This window comes from Columba livia, chromosome 9, assembly GCF_036013475.1.
Source record: "Columba livia isolate bColLiv1 breed racing homer chromosome 9, bColLiv1.pat.W.v2, whole genome shotgun sequence".
Lineage (NCBI taxonomy): Eukaryota > Metazoa > Chordata > Aves > Columbiformes > Columbidae > Columba > Columba livia.
This window is the reverse complement of record NC_088610.1, coordinates 2,039,069-2,052,369: the sequence shown is the minus strand read 5'-3', so window position 1 is coordinate 2,052,369 and position 13,301 is coordinate 2,039,069. Positions and strand designations below refer to the sequence as shown.

General features: G+C 49.2%; 1 protein-coding gene across 1 annotated transcript in view; it reads right to left on the bottom strand.

The window, feature by feature from the left end:
- SCHIP1 (schwannomin interacting protein 1) overlaps positions 1–13,301 on the bottom strand; it is a 143,715-nt gene that overhangs the window by 40,716 nt on the left and 89,698 nt on the right. The gene's annotated exons all lie outside the window — the stretch shown is intronic.

The following is a 13,301-nucleotide window of genomic DNA, read 5'->3' as shown; positions in this document are numbered from 1 at the left end:
TATCTTTACGAGTCCATTTACATTTAGATGCAGTTCAGGTTTACAGGAGCACATGCTGCTGCTTCGCTTTTCTCTAATATTTCATGATATGCTTAACACAGCGTCTGTAGCAACGCAATATTAACACAGCAGCTCAATAAACAGACTGAGAGTGAACTGGTTCTTAGTTCTTTTTGTTTCCTTGTTTTTTTTCTTCTAAATTTCATCATCCCTTGTGTCACAGAAGACTAAACAAACTGCTAACACAGAAAGGCTGGGTGGGCCTTATCAGTTATCAAACCTAAGAGCTCTGCACTCATTCAAAGGCTGGTTTTTGGCTTTTCACCCACTTGGTTTTGCAAAACATACTGAAGAGCTGATGGCCACAGATTTCTAACGTACCACATTAGGAATCTGGTCACCCAGCACTGGGCAGTATTTTGGTACTCATCTGTATTCAAAGTAAGAAATGTAACTTCGGAAAAAGAAAAAACCCAAAATCTACACGACATGCAAAACCGGGGAAGATAAAATCTGTAACTACAGCAAATGTAGCTGTGAGGAAACAAGCCCTCTTCCCTGATGATGAATTATACTTTGCTCGCAACAGATGCAGATCTTCATATTTGTTTTCTGCATAAATCTACATATTAGCCTGAAAGCAACTGTACGTGCTTTGTCTTGCCGCGGTTCCATCACTCGCGGCTCTTCTCAGCCGATGGAGTGCGGGGCTGCCGAGCGCAGCTTCGCTCCATCCAACAGTCCCATTTTGTGGCTTTTCCGCCCCAAAATCCTGGCGAGGGAGCGGGTGGACACTGACCACGTAGTGACACTGTGATGTCTGTTCTTCCCTTGGCTGCCGGTCCCTGGGGATGGGCAGAGCACCCCCAAAATGGGGAGGGATGCGCAGGGTGGGTGTTGTGCCCCCAAACCCAGAGACAGGAGCTGCTGCCAGAGCCACGGGGCTTGTTCTGCAATTTGATTTATTCCACCTATAATTTATTTTGCCTCGGGGTCCTTATTCCTGGAGAAAAACTAGAAGCGGGGGCATGTCCTGTGGTGCAGGTGGTGGGAGGAATATTCTGCCATCCCAGCCAGAAAAGGTGAAAATGAGAGGTACCAAATATAATTATCTCATTAAATGGTGAGCCCATTTTTTCAGCTTTTCTTAATCTTGTTTAACACCATTGGTGTCAAGTTAAATTATTTTTAATCATTTTTACAAAACGCATCTGATGAATTTATATTTCTCTCTACAGGATCTCCTGGAACATAATTCTCCGAGAGAATTTATTTTCCTCTCCTCTAAGGAGTCTTATTTAATATCTGTGTGCTGGAAACTGAAGCGACGAAGCAAGCGAACAATTACTGTGGTGTTTTGTTAATGGGAGCAGCCTTGTCCTACAGCCCTGATGAGCATCTCAACCCTCACAGGCAAGAGCTTTGCTGTCACGGAGCCTGTTGTTATCCCCAGTGATAAATAACCTTTACTGGTGCTGCTGGTGGGTCTGTCCGTGCGGGGAAGTCAGTGGTGCTGGTGACAACAGAGGGGACATGGGGACTGACAGCCCCTGGTCCCCCTGGTCCTGCAAAGCCACCAGGCCAAAGCCGTTTCCATGGCAGAAAGGCCCCACGGTTTGTAGGGACAGATTGATGCTTTTTTCATGCAAAACTGAAAATCCTAAAGCTCTCCTTCCGAAAACTCTCGCCACGGAGCAGCAAGTCGAGGGGATGCTGATGAATTTGGCGCAGGGTAAGATGGCAAAAAATAGAAAGCGAATTGCCCTGACCTATTACTCCAGAAAAAAGATCTATTTCTGATGCATGCACTATTTAAGCAGAGAGGCTGCTGGCTAGGCTCAGGCTGTAACCCACTTAGGCAAAGCTTCAGGCGTAAAGCAACGTCACTGCTTATTCACCGGTGACACAGCGGGACAGAACAACACCCACCCGCGTTACCGCAGAGGGGACAACACGGGACATATTTAAAAGCCGGATTATCGATGCACAGGGATAATCTCCAGGTTTCTAGGCAGGTTACGGGTCCTTAGTGTGAGCTCTGTGCTCGCTGGGATGGGAAAGCAGATCCCCTGCGGTCCTGGGGACACCAGCATGGCCAACATGCGCTCTGTGCACTGGACAGCATGCTGTGTCTGCGTAAGGAATGGTGATGGATGATACCATCCTTTATGTGAGCCCATGGGGCAAGGATTATCCCTGACACCAGCTCTCAGTGTTCCCCGACCTGACCCTGCAAAGATGAAAAGCTCAGGACGATGGAGATGTTATTACTCAGGGCATCTCCCCCCGTCCTATTCCCAGCAAGGCTTTTAAGGTGCAGGATGGAAACTGAGACACAGGCGCTGGCTTGGGAATCAACATTAGGGTTACGCTGTGTCTAATAGGAACCGCCGGCTCCCAAGCAGATTCAGTTCCCTACAGTCACTCCAGGATAATATCTTGAAGAAACCAGCTCTACCTATTTAAATGCCTTAATAATCAATACTCCAAGTGCAGGAGTTCAGAGGTAGATTTAATCCAGCTCTTGAGAGCTTTATCTGTTTATTTTACAGAAACTCCATCTCCAGCTCTTCTTGAACTGCCAAGTGGGTGGGTTGGGTATTTCTGCAAGAAAGCGTGGGACCCACATTTGCATTCCTCTGCAGGAAAGCCGGGCAGCAGAGCTAAGGCACAGATGCACCTTTCAGCACTGTAAAGCCTGATCCTACATTATATGGAAGAAAAAACCTGAAGTTGAGACCCAAGACCAACCCAGACTATATAAAGGGTAGTGTCACACATCACTGCTGTGAATATTTACGTCCCTGTGGCCCATCCTGCAGCCAGGGCTTCGGCAACAGCCCCTCGCTGTGGTTTTTCCCGTTGGAAGTGGAAGTTGGTGAAACAGAAAGTAAATAATCCTCTTAGTGGGGCTGGCGCCGGCTGCCGTGGCCCGTGCTGCGCTCCAATTAACACCGGCAGCTCAGCCGCGCCGCAGGTTTTGTTGTTAATTGCGGGAGTGAGGGAGAATCGAGCACGCTTAGCACACGGCTGCTTGGGCTGGGAGAAAGGACACGTCCTAAAATAACTCACAGGGAAAAAACCATCATTAACACCTTGAAAGCTGCGCTGAATTGCCACCAACCCAGAGATGGGGGATGGACCCCTCCGGCCACCCCAGTGCGGTGGGGTCGTGTCCCCAGTGCCCCTGCTCACGGGGCTCACCACGGACACCCCCATAAACCAGGGCCTAGGACACGCTCCTGAAAACCCAAATCTGCTTTTCCCTGGGGCTGGCAGGTCTGGAAATGTCCCCAGGGTGTCCCTTGTGCACCCAGTGCCAGCAGCACAACTGGAGCTCAGCTTTTGCTCTCCTCCCCAAACCGAATCCTTTTCCCATCCTCATCAAACCCTCACAAAACACAGCCCAAGTGTTCCACTTTGATTTTGAAGTGGGAAGCTAACCCCTGTCAATTTTCCAAGTCGACACTTTATCTACAGCTATTCTTTCAAACAGAGGGTTGCAGAGTACCTTGGGTTTTGCGAATGCAATTTCTGGGGTCTCAAAGCTGCGCTGCTTTCAAAGGAAAAACCTCGTTTGCTTGTTTTAAACACAGAATTCAGTTTGCAATTATTTTCCTCCTGGAAAAAAAGCAAGAATTCCCTCCCTAACATGCACAAGATGAGACGGGACCGGAGCCGTCGCATCCTCTGCTCCCTCCAGCCCGGCCAGGGACAGGGACCCATGGCACCTGCTGGTCCCACCTGCCCCACACCCCAGACATGCTCATCATTGTGCTTCTCCAATAATTTTCCTAAGTTTTAGCACACTTGATAGGTTTTCCATTTGACAGTGAAACGAGTAATGAGAACACACTTAAGGTAAAAGATGCCGGGAATCGCTTCAGTAGGCACAAACCAGCACATTCCACTGGGCTGCCAGATAAAATTGTGTGCTTAAAAACAGTCTGCGTTGGCCCAAATGCTTAAGAGAGCTCAGGATTGTTACACCCCACAGGAGGAGATTTTTCCCTCTTGTGCTTGTGGGTATTTTGTCGTTCTTTGGGTAGAGATATGTGAATATCTCTGGCAGCTGACACAGCGCAGTTCTGGCAGCCCAGGCTCTGCTGCGGTGAAGCGGACGATGACAGGGATGCCCTGCAAGGACGGCTGAAAAAAGCGCTTCCTTCCAGAAGCTGATTTCCCCATATTTCCCATATTTCACGAGCCCAGAGGCTTTGCGAGAAAAACCAGACCAATGCAGGAGCACAGGCAGCTTATCACATTCAGCTTCCTCCCCTTATCACGCTTGTCAAAACAAAAAATGTGTAATTTTTACATTGCAACACAATTGAAAAGAGATTAAGCTTTGAATAAGATTAGGGGAGCTATTAATTGAATGGAAACTAATAAGTGTGCAGCTTTTGGATGCTGGAGGCTGGAGAAAATGAAAATAACTCTGGTGGGGTTGGGAGGAAAAAGCCCATCAAGGCTGGGGCGGGACAGACAGACAGAGGTAGGGACATAAAAACCCGTGGTGGGGACAAGTTGTGTTGTCAGGAGCCCAAGAAATGCCCTTTCCCCAGAGTGTGCAGCTGGTTTGCAGAGACTGAGGACCAGAGCGCGGCTTTTCTTCCAGGCAGTGGGCAAGTACAGCGACGCTTCTGCTCCATGAACCGCTCCAGCATCGCTTCTGCTCCTCATACAGCTCCAGCATAGCTTCTGTTCCATGTACAACTTCAGCATCACTTCTCCTACATGTACAGCTCCAACATCGCTTCTCCATGTACAGCTCCAACATCGCTTTTCCATGTACAGCTCCAGCACCACTTTTGTTCCATGTACAGCTCCAGCATCGCTTCTCCTACATGTACAGCTCCAACATCGCTTCTCCTACATGTACAGCTCCAACATCGCTTCTCCTATATGTACAGCTCCAGCATCGCTTCTGCTCCTCATACAGCTCCAGCATTGCTTCTGTTCCATGTACAACTTCAGCATCACTTCTCCTACATGTACAGCTCCAACATCGCTTCTCCATGTACAGCTCCAGCATCACTTTTGTTCCAGGTACAGCTCCAGCATAACTTTTGTTCCATGTACAGCTCCAGCATCGCTTCTCCTATATGTACAGCTCCAGCATCGCTTCTCCTATATGTACAGCTCCAGCATCGCTTCTCCTATATGTACAGCTCCAGCATCGCTTCTCCTCCACGTACAGCTCCAGCATCGCTTCTGCTCCACGTACAGCTCCAGCATCGCTTCTGCTCCACGTACAGCTCCAGCATCGCTTCTGCTCCACGTACAGCTCCAGCATCGCTTCTGCTCCACGTACAGCTCCAGCATCGCTTCTCTTCCATGCAGAGTCCTGCCAGGGCTCAGTCCCAAGGGGCTGTTTCCTCCCCACAAGAGTTACTCTGCTCTTCCCTGCTCATAGAGGGCTGGCTATGCCGAGCAGAGGCCAGCGGTGCCCAGCACAGGCAGAATTATTTTCCCCATGAGCGATATCAAAGCCACATTTTCCAGTCATCAATTTTGCTCAGAATGGCCCAGCTGTTACTGAGAGCATGGTTATGCGAACACGTCTTGTCCAAGTCATAAAATGAATTAAATATCACTCCTGTGGCTCCTACCAAAGTGGGCAAGAGCCCCATTTTCCCCCGGGACCCCAGCTGCTCTGAAGCTGTGGCCCCTCTGAGACACTAAAGACCCAAGTTAATTTTATTTTTAAAAGCTCACACATTAATATTGAAAAACGAAGGGAGCTGAATCGCACCTTGTCAAACCCTGTCCTCGGGTGGTTTCTCTGCTGCCATCGATGCAGTACGGATGGAACATTTCTGTGAGATACAACATATGCACCGAGCGGCTCCTTCCCTCCCATAAGAGCCACAGGGAGGGAGTTGCAAGATGCTGAGTCACAAACACAGCCAAACACCAAAAATAACTGTGATATCTGCAGCCCCTCGCACCTGGGACCTACACGTAGATGTGTGCCTGTCCAAGCAAAATGTGTTATGGTGAGATATCCGAGTCCTAAAACGCTCCTGTGAGGCAATTAAACACTTGCAGGGTCTCACACCCACAGCTTAAAAATGGTACTGGAATAACTCCCTTTAAAATCTCCAGACGCACACACTAGCGTAAAGTCACACCGAGAAACCTGTCAACTGCCCGCGATAGACTCTTCAAGAAAAACAGCCCGTGTAAAATTCATCAAATAAATCAAGTTAAGGTTAAAAATATTGACTTAGGACGAATTACGATCTCTGTCACGGATCTGGTAGGTTAATACAGGAAATACATCCACATTGTAGCCGTAGCTGGTTAATAGAAGATGCCCCTGCGAACGCTTCAGACTGGGAGTTGCGATACATTTGATTATGCAAAGCACTTGCTAATACATTTTGCTGCGTGTCCCTGAATATCTCTGCGAGCTGCTGAAAAGCAGCAAGCGATGGGTTCAGGCAGAGCTGGGGCTCCAAAACCAGAACCACTGAAGTTCTTCACCACCCTTTGGCTTCCTCCCCAGTGCCCATAGAAATCCTGCTGCGCCTGAGCTCCTTCAGACAAGGTACAGGATTTTTTTCCACGTGTACCTATATTATATTAAAATGGCTCAAGTCCTGATTTTCCTGCTGCATTACAGTCTACACCACCATCTGTAAGGCGGCCAGCCAGACGGGCAGTCAGGCTCTCAGCCATGCAGAATGAGTATTATTTAAAGGATTTGTCTCCCAAACTGTGTTTCTATAGAAAAAAAAAAAAAAAACAAACCAAAAAGGAACAGCAGAGTGCAGGCTGAAAGCACCCGATTCGCAGCGTACTCACATTCATCTTCCACCCTGGGCTCCTCTTTCAAGCCATTTTTTGGAGATCCAGGCACTCGTGCCCTGTGCCTACAGCTCTGCTCCCTCCTTCCCCTGCCCGCCGCTGGCCATTACTCCGGGACTTGCCAATTCTAGTTCAAAAACTGACTTTTAATTCATTTGGCATCAAGGATTCTGGCTGCACTCTTCCCAGCAGCCGTCATGTCCCGCCGAAGGAGCCGTGGTGCCAACCGCTTCCAATATAATCTCCTCTCCGAACGACTGGATGATGCTTGAACTCGTCTTAACCCTCAGGATGGACAGAGATCTCTCTGCAATGCTGGGAGAATGCGATGCTGCTCCTTCCCAAAGCCTCCCCTTTTACATGCCTCGACCTTGCAAGGGAAATCCTGTCTCATTTGAATTATTCATAATACTTTCTGTTCTGCCAGCTCCAGCATAGATTTTCAATCATTAATATGTCATGACTTTTTAGCTTTTGGACTTCTTTTCTCCTAAACGACTCACTGCTTAAAAAAATAATGCAATCGCAGCTGTGTTAATTAGCGTTCCTCTGATTTATTAAGTAAAAAAAATGTCTCCATCCTCATGCACACCCTTCCTGGTGGGAAATACCACTTGAACAGCTTCGGGAACAGGGATTGCGCCGGCTGGTTCGAGCTAAAGCTGCACAACCCACGTTTGGAGCTCGTGCTTTTGGCAGCATTTCCCAATGCTGGTAACAGGAGCCAGGGTGGGCTTCCAGCATCACAAAGAGAAGAAAAACACCCAAGGAAGGTAACTATGCTGTGAACTTGATAAAAGACTTTGTTTTCATCCTTTTTAGGGAAAGCTGATGGCAAACTGTGGTGGTTTTGATGCTGGCCAGGCCAGGCTTTGCTCCCCAGTGGGTGCATCCTCTGGCTTACACCAGGATCTGTCCCCCATGGTCTTCCCACGGACAACACTTATTAATTGGAAGTCGGACGGAGCAATTAGCCGGTCGCCGGGAGGCTAATGCTTCTTTCGGCTCCCGCTGCTCAGCTCAAGGCTGGAAGAGCTGAAATTTCTGCCCTTGTATCTGAGGAGCGAAATGACATTTCAGCAGCGGGGGAACTGCTGCCAATAAAGTCACAGCCTGAACTCATTGCTTTCATTATCCCTTAAATTATTATTTGCTGTACTTGAGGTGGGTTTATTGCTGAGTCTGGGCTGGGTATGTGAAAGGAGAAGGGTGAAGGGCACCCCAGGGTGCTGCAGCTCCAACCTGTCTGAAAGAGGAACACACATAACCCACTGATCTCAACAAAATCCCCTCGTTTATGGATTTTACACAGGAACCAAACCTGGTTTTAAAATGGAAATGCTGTGGGAATCTGAGCATCGTGGTGCCCAGGACAGATGGACACTCGCATCCCTGCAACGTCTTGCCCCACAGGCAAGTCTGTGGAGCTTTTCTACACCCCTGATTTATTGCTGTGATTTATTGCTGCTCAGCGCTGAGAGATAATTAATGAACTGTTCACAATGTGCTATCAGTTCAAAACAAAAGATACGATGAAATACAAAGATTTCAGTGCATAACCTACTGTATTGGGGCTTGAGGTAGAAATGACAAAGAGCTTCAAGTGTTGGGCACACAGGAACTGCAAAGCTTGTTTCCCTGATAGAGGGTTTTAAACTTGAATCCTCCATCTCAATTTGAGTGGTAAATGTGCTGGCTCATTTCTCTCTGGCACCAGATCTGCTAAAATATTACATATTTCAGTGTTTTCCTAATGCCTTTCACCAAATATTCCCAACAAATGACAGTGACATACACATAAAGTGGTGCTGGCAGCTGCCACGGCAGTGGGGACAGGCAGGACGGGGGCACAAACCACAGATCCGTGTCCTGCAGCAGAGGTGTTGGGACCATGTCCGGGTGACAAGAACGGCCAGTCCCAAGGGCAGCGATCCCTTGGGTTGCTTTAATCCCCCCTTTCCAATATGGGATTAGGACTTTCTCTAATAGGTTTCTGCTAATTCCTTAAGAGAGCGGAGCACAAACACATGCATCTCTGCAGCTAAGAAGTTTTTCTTGATGCTGGTACTGTCATCCTCTCCGCATGCCCATCTTTTGGATACATCTCAGCAAGTGCTTGTGTTCCCCAAAATAATCACTCCGAAGCAGCCATGAGCACGTTGCCTCCCTCACCATCTGCACAGACCACGAAGCCCGTGCTGCCTGCGAGCCCACCACAGCATCACAGGGTGGTTTGGGTTGAAGGGACGTTCCCAGCTCCCCCAGTGCCCCCCCTGCCATGAGCAGGGACATCTGCAGCAGCTCAGGTTGCTCAGAGCCCCGTCCAGCCTGGCCTGGGATGTTTCCAGGGATGATTCATCCACCACCTCTCTGGCCAACCTGGGCCAGGCTCTCACCACCCTCAGGGCAACAATTTCTTCCTTGTATCCAGCCTGAATCTCCCCTCTTTTAAAACCATCACCCCTTGTCCTGTCATAAGACGCTCCTGCTGTCCTGCTGTCTCTCTCCATCTTTCTTACAGGCCCCTTTTAAGTATGGAAAGGCAGCAATAAAGTCTCCATCTCAGCACCTAAAGCAAGGAGGGAGCAATGGGTTGCAGGCAGCAGAGCTGTACCTGTGGGAAGAGGCTGTACAAAAGTCCAGCCCAGCTCTGGTACACTTCTCCACACAGGGTTTTGTGATTCCATCACCAAGGATGAGCATCCTGCATCCCTCCCAGCCCAAAATGCCATATCCTCCTCCCCCGTGATGCCACGGGCTCCTGAGCGAATCTCATAATGCAAATAACATACCACTGCCTGTGGGAAACCACAAATTATTTTCATAGCCCGAGTCCTGAAGAAGCTATTGAGCTTCAATCCAAGTGATTCACTGATTCTAAGCATGGTCAGGGAGCTGCCAGGCTGGAGAGAGGTAGTGGCAATTCCCTCCTGCAGCCGCGAGGTTCTGCGGAGCCGTAGGAGGGTGTTCCATAGATTGGGGGCTGAGGAGATACTCCAGGTAATATATTAAAAAAGAAATCAAAAAAATAAAGGAATAATTGCACGGAGTCAGCAGCACGAGGCCCCAGACCCCTCGTTTCCCCTTGAGTGCCAGGGGAGCTCCCATGTCTGCAAACCCAAGAGCTGCTGTGCTGAGGAACCCTGCAGTTATAAGCCTATTTTGGGCAATCACTACAAAAAAGCATCTTAAAAAACCCCAGGTAAACATTTCTGCTCTTGTTGAGTTTTATAACAAATCCAGGAAGCCCAAGTTTTGGTTCCAGCAGATCTCTGGAACACAGCGTTCCCATGGGAAGAGCCTACATCTCCTTCTGCTGGTGGCTGTGGGGCTGAGCTCGCGCCTCCGCAGCCGCGGGACGAGATGCTCGAGGCTCCTTTGTGTACCACAATCTCACCTGCGCCTTGTTGGATTTGCATTTGAAGCTGCTATGAACCACCAGGGTAATGAGGAGCCTGTGCAAAATTTGGAATAGCGAAAAAGGATGAAAGTCACCCAAAGAAAGGCTGTGAATGTGCTGATTACACCCGGCTGGGAACCGCGGCATTCGGGGCTGATGCTGCTTTCTGGGAGCGAGGCAGCGCTGTACCAACACAATTCCCCATCAGCAAAACATTCAGGCGCTGAGATATTTTAGGGCTGGGAGAGCTGGAACTTGGACAAGGCGCATTGGGGAAAAGCCACCAGCATCCTTTGCCCGATCACCGGCACGTGCCTGGGGCTGGAGAGGTGGAAATCTCTTCAGAGAGTAGAGGCCACCGTCAGATGATGCATGTTCACTTTGGCAGCTGTAATGCAATCATTCCACCCCGAGGCTCCTGTGTAAGAGCCGGCAGGGTGGGTTAGATGCCGGGATGCTGTGCCCTGTGCACAGGGAACTGCTTCACCTCCTTGTGGTCCCCTCTCCCCGCTGTGGTCACAGAATCATTTAGGTTGAAAGAGACCTTCAAGATCACAGAGTCCAACTGTTCCCCCAGCCCTGGCACTGCCCCATGTCCCTGAGAACCTCATCTCCATCTGTTCAACCCTCCAGGGCTGGTGACTCCAGCACTGCCCTGGGCAGCCTGTTCCAATGCCCCACAGCCCTTTGGGGAAGAAATTGTTCCCCAGATCCAACCTCAACCTCCCCTGGCGCAACTTGAGGCCGTTTCCTCTGCTCCTGGCGCTTGTTCCTGGGGAGCAGAGCCCGACCCCCCCTGGCTCCAAGCTCCTTTCAGGCAGTTCAGAGATCAGAAGGTCTCCCCTCAGCTCCTGTTCTCCAGCTGAACCCGCCAGGTCCCTCAGCTTCTCACATCACACTTGTGCTCCAGCCCTTCCCCATCTCACCCAGGATATTCTCCTTCCTGGGCCCAAAACCAGCAGTTATTCCTATTTCTCTTCCTGCTTCGTGCCAGCTCAAACACAACCCAAAACTCCCCCCAACCTGTGGTCCCAGCACATGATGCTGTAATCATCACTCTTACCCATCCCGAATTTAAAGAAAGGCAAAGAAAAAAACAAAAGTCTGGTTGTTATCTAGAAGACACGCGGGCAACACGTCTGGCCTGGCAAGAAACTTCTTGTCTCTATGATGTGGTATTTAGGGATTACTGCCTCTTGCCATCTCTGTCCTTGCTGCTTATCACCACAGAGGGGATGGATTTCCTGAGGTTGGCTTGAAGGACACGGAGCCTCTCAGAGCCCATCAGCTCCAAGGAGCCTTCCCATCTCCCATGCTGTCCATCCCTCACATTTCATGGGAAGGAATGGGGAAAAAAGGATGGCAGGAGGCAGCAGAAAGGTGTAGGCTGCTGAGCCATCACCAGGACCTCGTCCACCCACACCCACCACCGCACGAGCACCTCTGGCAACAGACACCCAAACCCCACGTCCACCTTCAGGAGATGATCACCAAAGGGAACCTGCATCATATTTCAGTTTTCTTTCATCAAAGGGCTGCGCGAAGCCAACCCGGCATAAATTGATAGCTCGGGCAGCTCGCCCTGAAGTCACCTGCAAACATATTTCATCAAGTCACCTTTAAAAGTGCTGAGCTGGCAGTGCTGCCCGGCCCAGGGGAGGGCTGTGACGGGACACCACGTTTCGGACTCCTTGCCACGGGCACATGTGGCACCCCCCGAGCTGTGGGACAAGGACAGCAAAGCCCAGGCTGGCCACGGGGTACACTGGAGACATTGCTGCTGTGGCCAGGGGACGATAACCGCAGGGAAATCCAGCTGCTGGGAGAGTGCTTACCCCTGGGGCACTTGATGGTGTTACCCCCACGGCTACAGAAACCTTCACACAATTTGTCACAAAGTCACCTAGAAATTAGTCATGATTTTTGCTGGAAGTGGTGACATCTCCAGCAGCATCACCTGCTCCCGTCCCTCCGCCAAAATCACATCCCAGCCTTTGCTGCTCATGGTTAAGGGAACTGGGGGGACAAAAGACAGACAAAACCTCCTCTCCTGTTATCCTGCCTTCCCAGCCTCCCCCCGTCACACGTGGAATTGGCAAGAACAAGCAGCTACAGAAAGTTCACAGGTTTCACGTGGTTCCTTCTGTTTTAATTAAATCCCACCGTCATTTTTATTTACTTAAACTTTTGCCTTCTCAGTCTGCTCACCCAGCTCATGTTGGAACTACATAATTAGCACCAGTCATTACGCAGCTCCTCAGAGTTTTCAAAGTTGGCAGCCTTTTTTCCATCCGTTTGAGGCTTTTGCAATCCAGTAATAATAATTTTGCAATTAAAACCAAATCATTTGCTCAGAAGGTTCAGTTCAGAGCGGCACAGCTGTCTCCTCACACAGCCATGGGCTCAACCCTGTTACACCTTGTTCTTCCCACACCTCTGTCTGTCAGGCATTTAAGGGTTAACTCAGCTGTATACTTTTATTCCCATGTTTTATTTCATTATTACAAGTGTATTGTGAAATTTAATTGGCAGGTAGGTAGTAGAGCAGATTAAAATGCATTAACATTTACTGCAAGCTCTGTTTATACGCTTCCATTTATTTCTGCTTGACTGTGGTTCACAGCAGCGTGTTGTTTTTAGCGCGGCAGCCTTTTAAATACACCACTATAATGGTGTTTTGTTTATTCCCTTGATGTATATTTGAAAAAGAGATTTACTTAACAGGCCTGATCTAAAATAAAACCCTCTCAAGTCAAAGAAATATTGGTAGATTTAGGGCCAGGTCCTTTATAGGTAGGTTTGCAGTTCTAAGATGAGGTTGCCCATCGCTCGCACCTTCCTCTGCCACACGGACCTGTTTGAGGTTTCCAGCTGCAGTTTAACACAGCACCCCAAGATGCCTGAAGCGAAAAGCTCCCTAAAAGACAGACAAATTGCTTGCTCAAGTTATTAGCTGATGATAATGGCTCTTTATGAAAACCAATACTAAGGTGTGTTAAAAATAACGCTTTGACCTGATAGACTAATGTCTCCTTTGTAAATCCTCTCAGTGGTTCATTAACCTGATAGACGGTGCCAGTTGCTACAC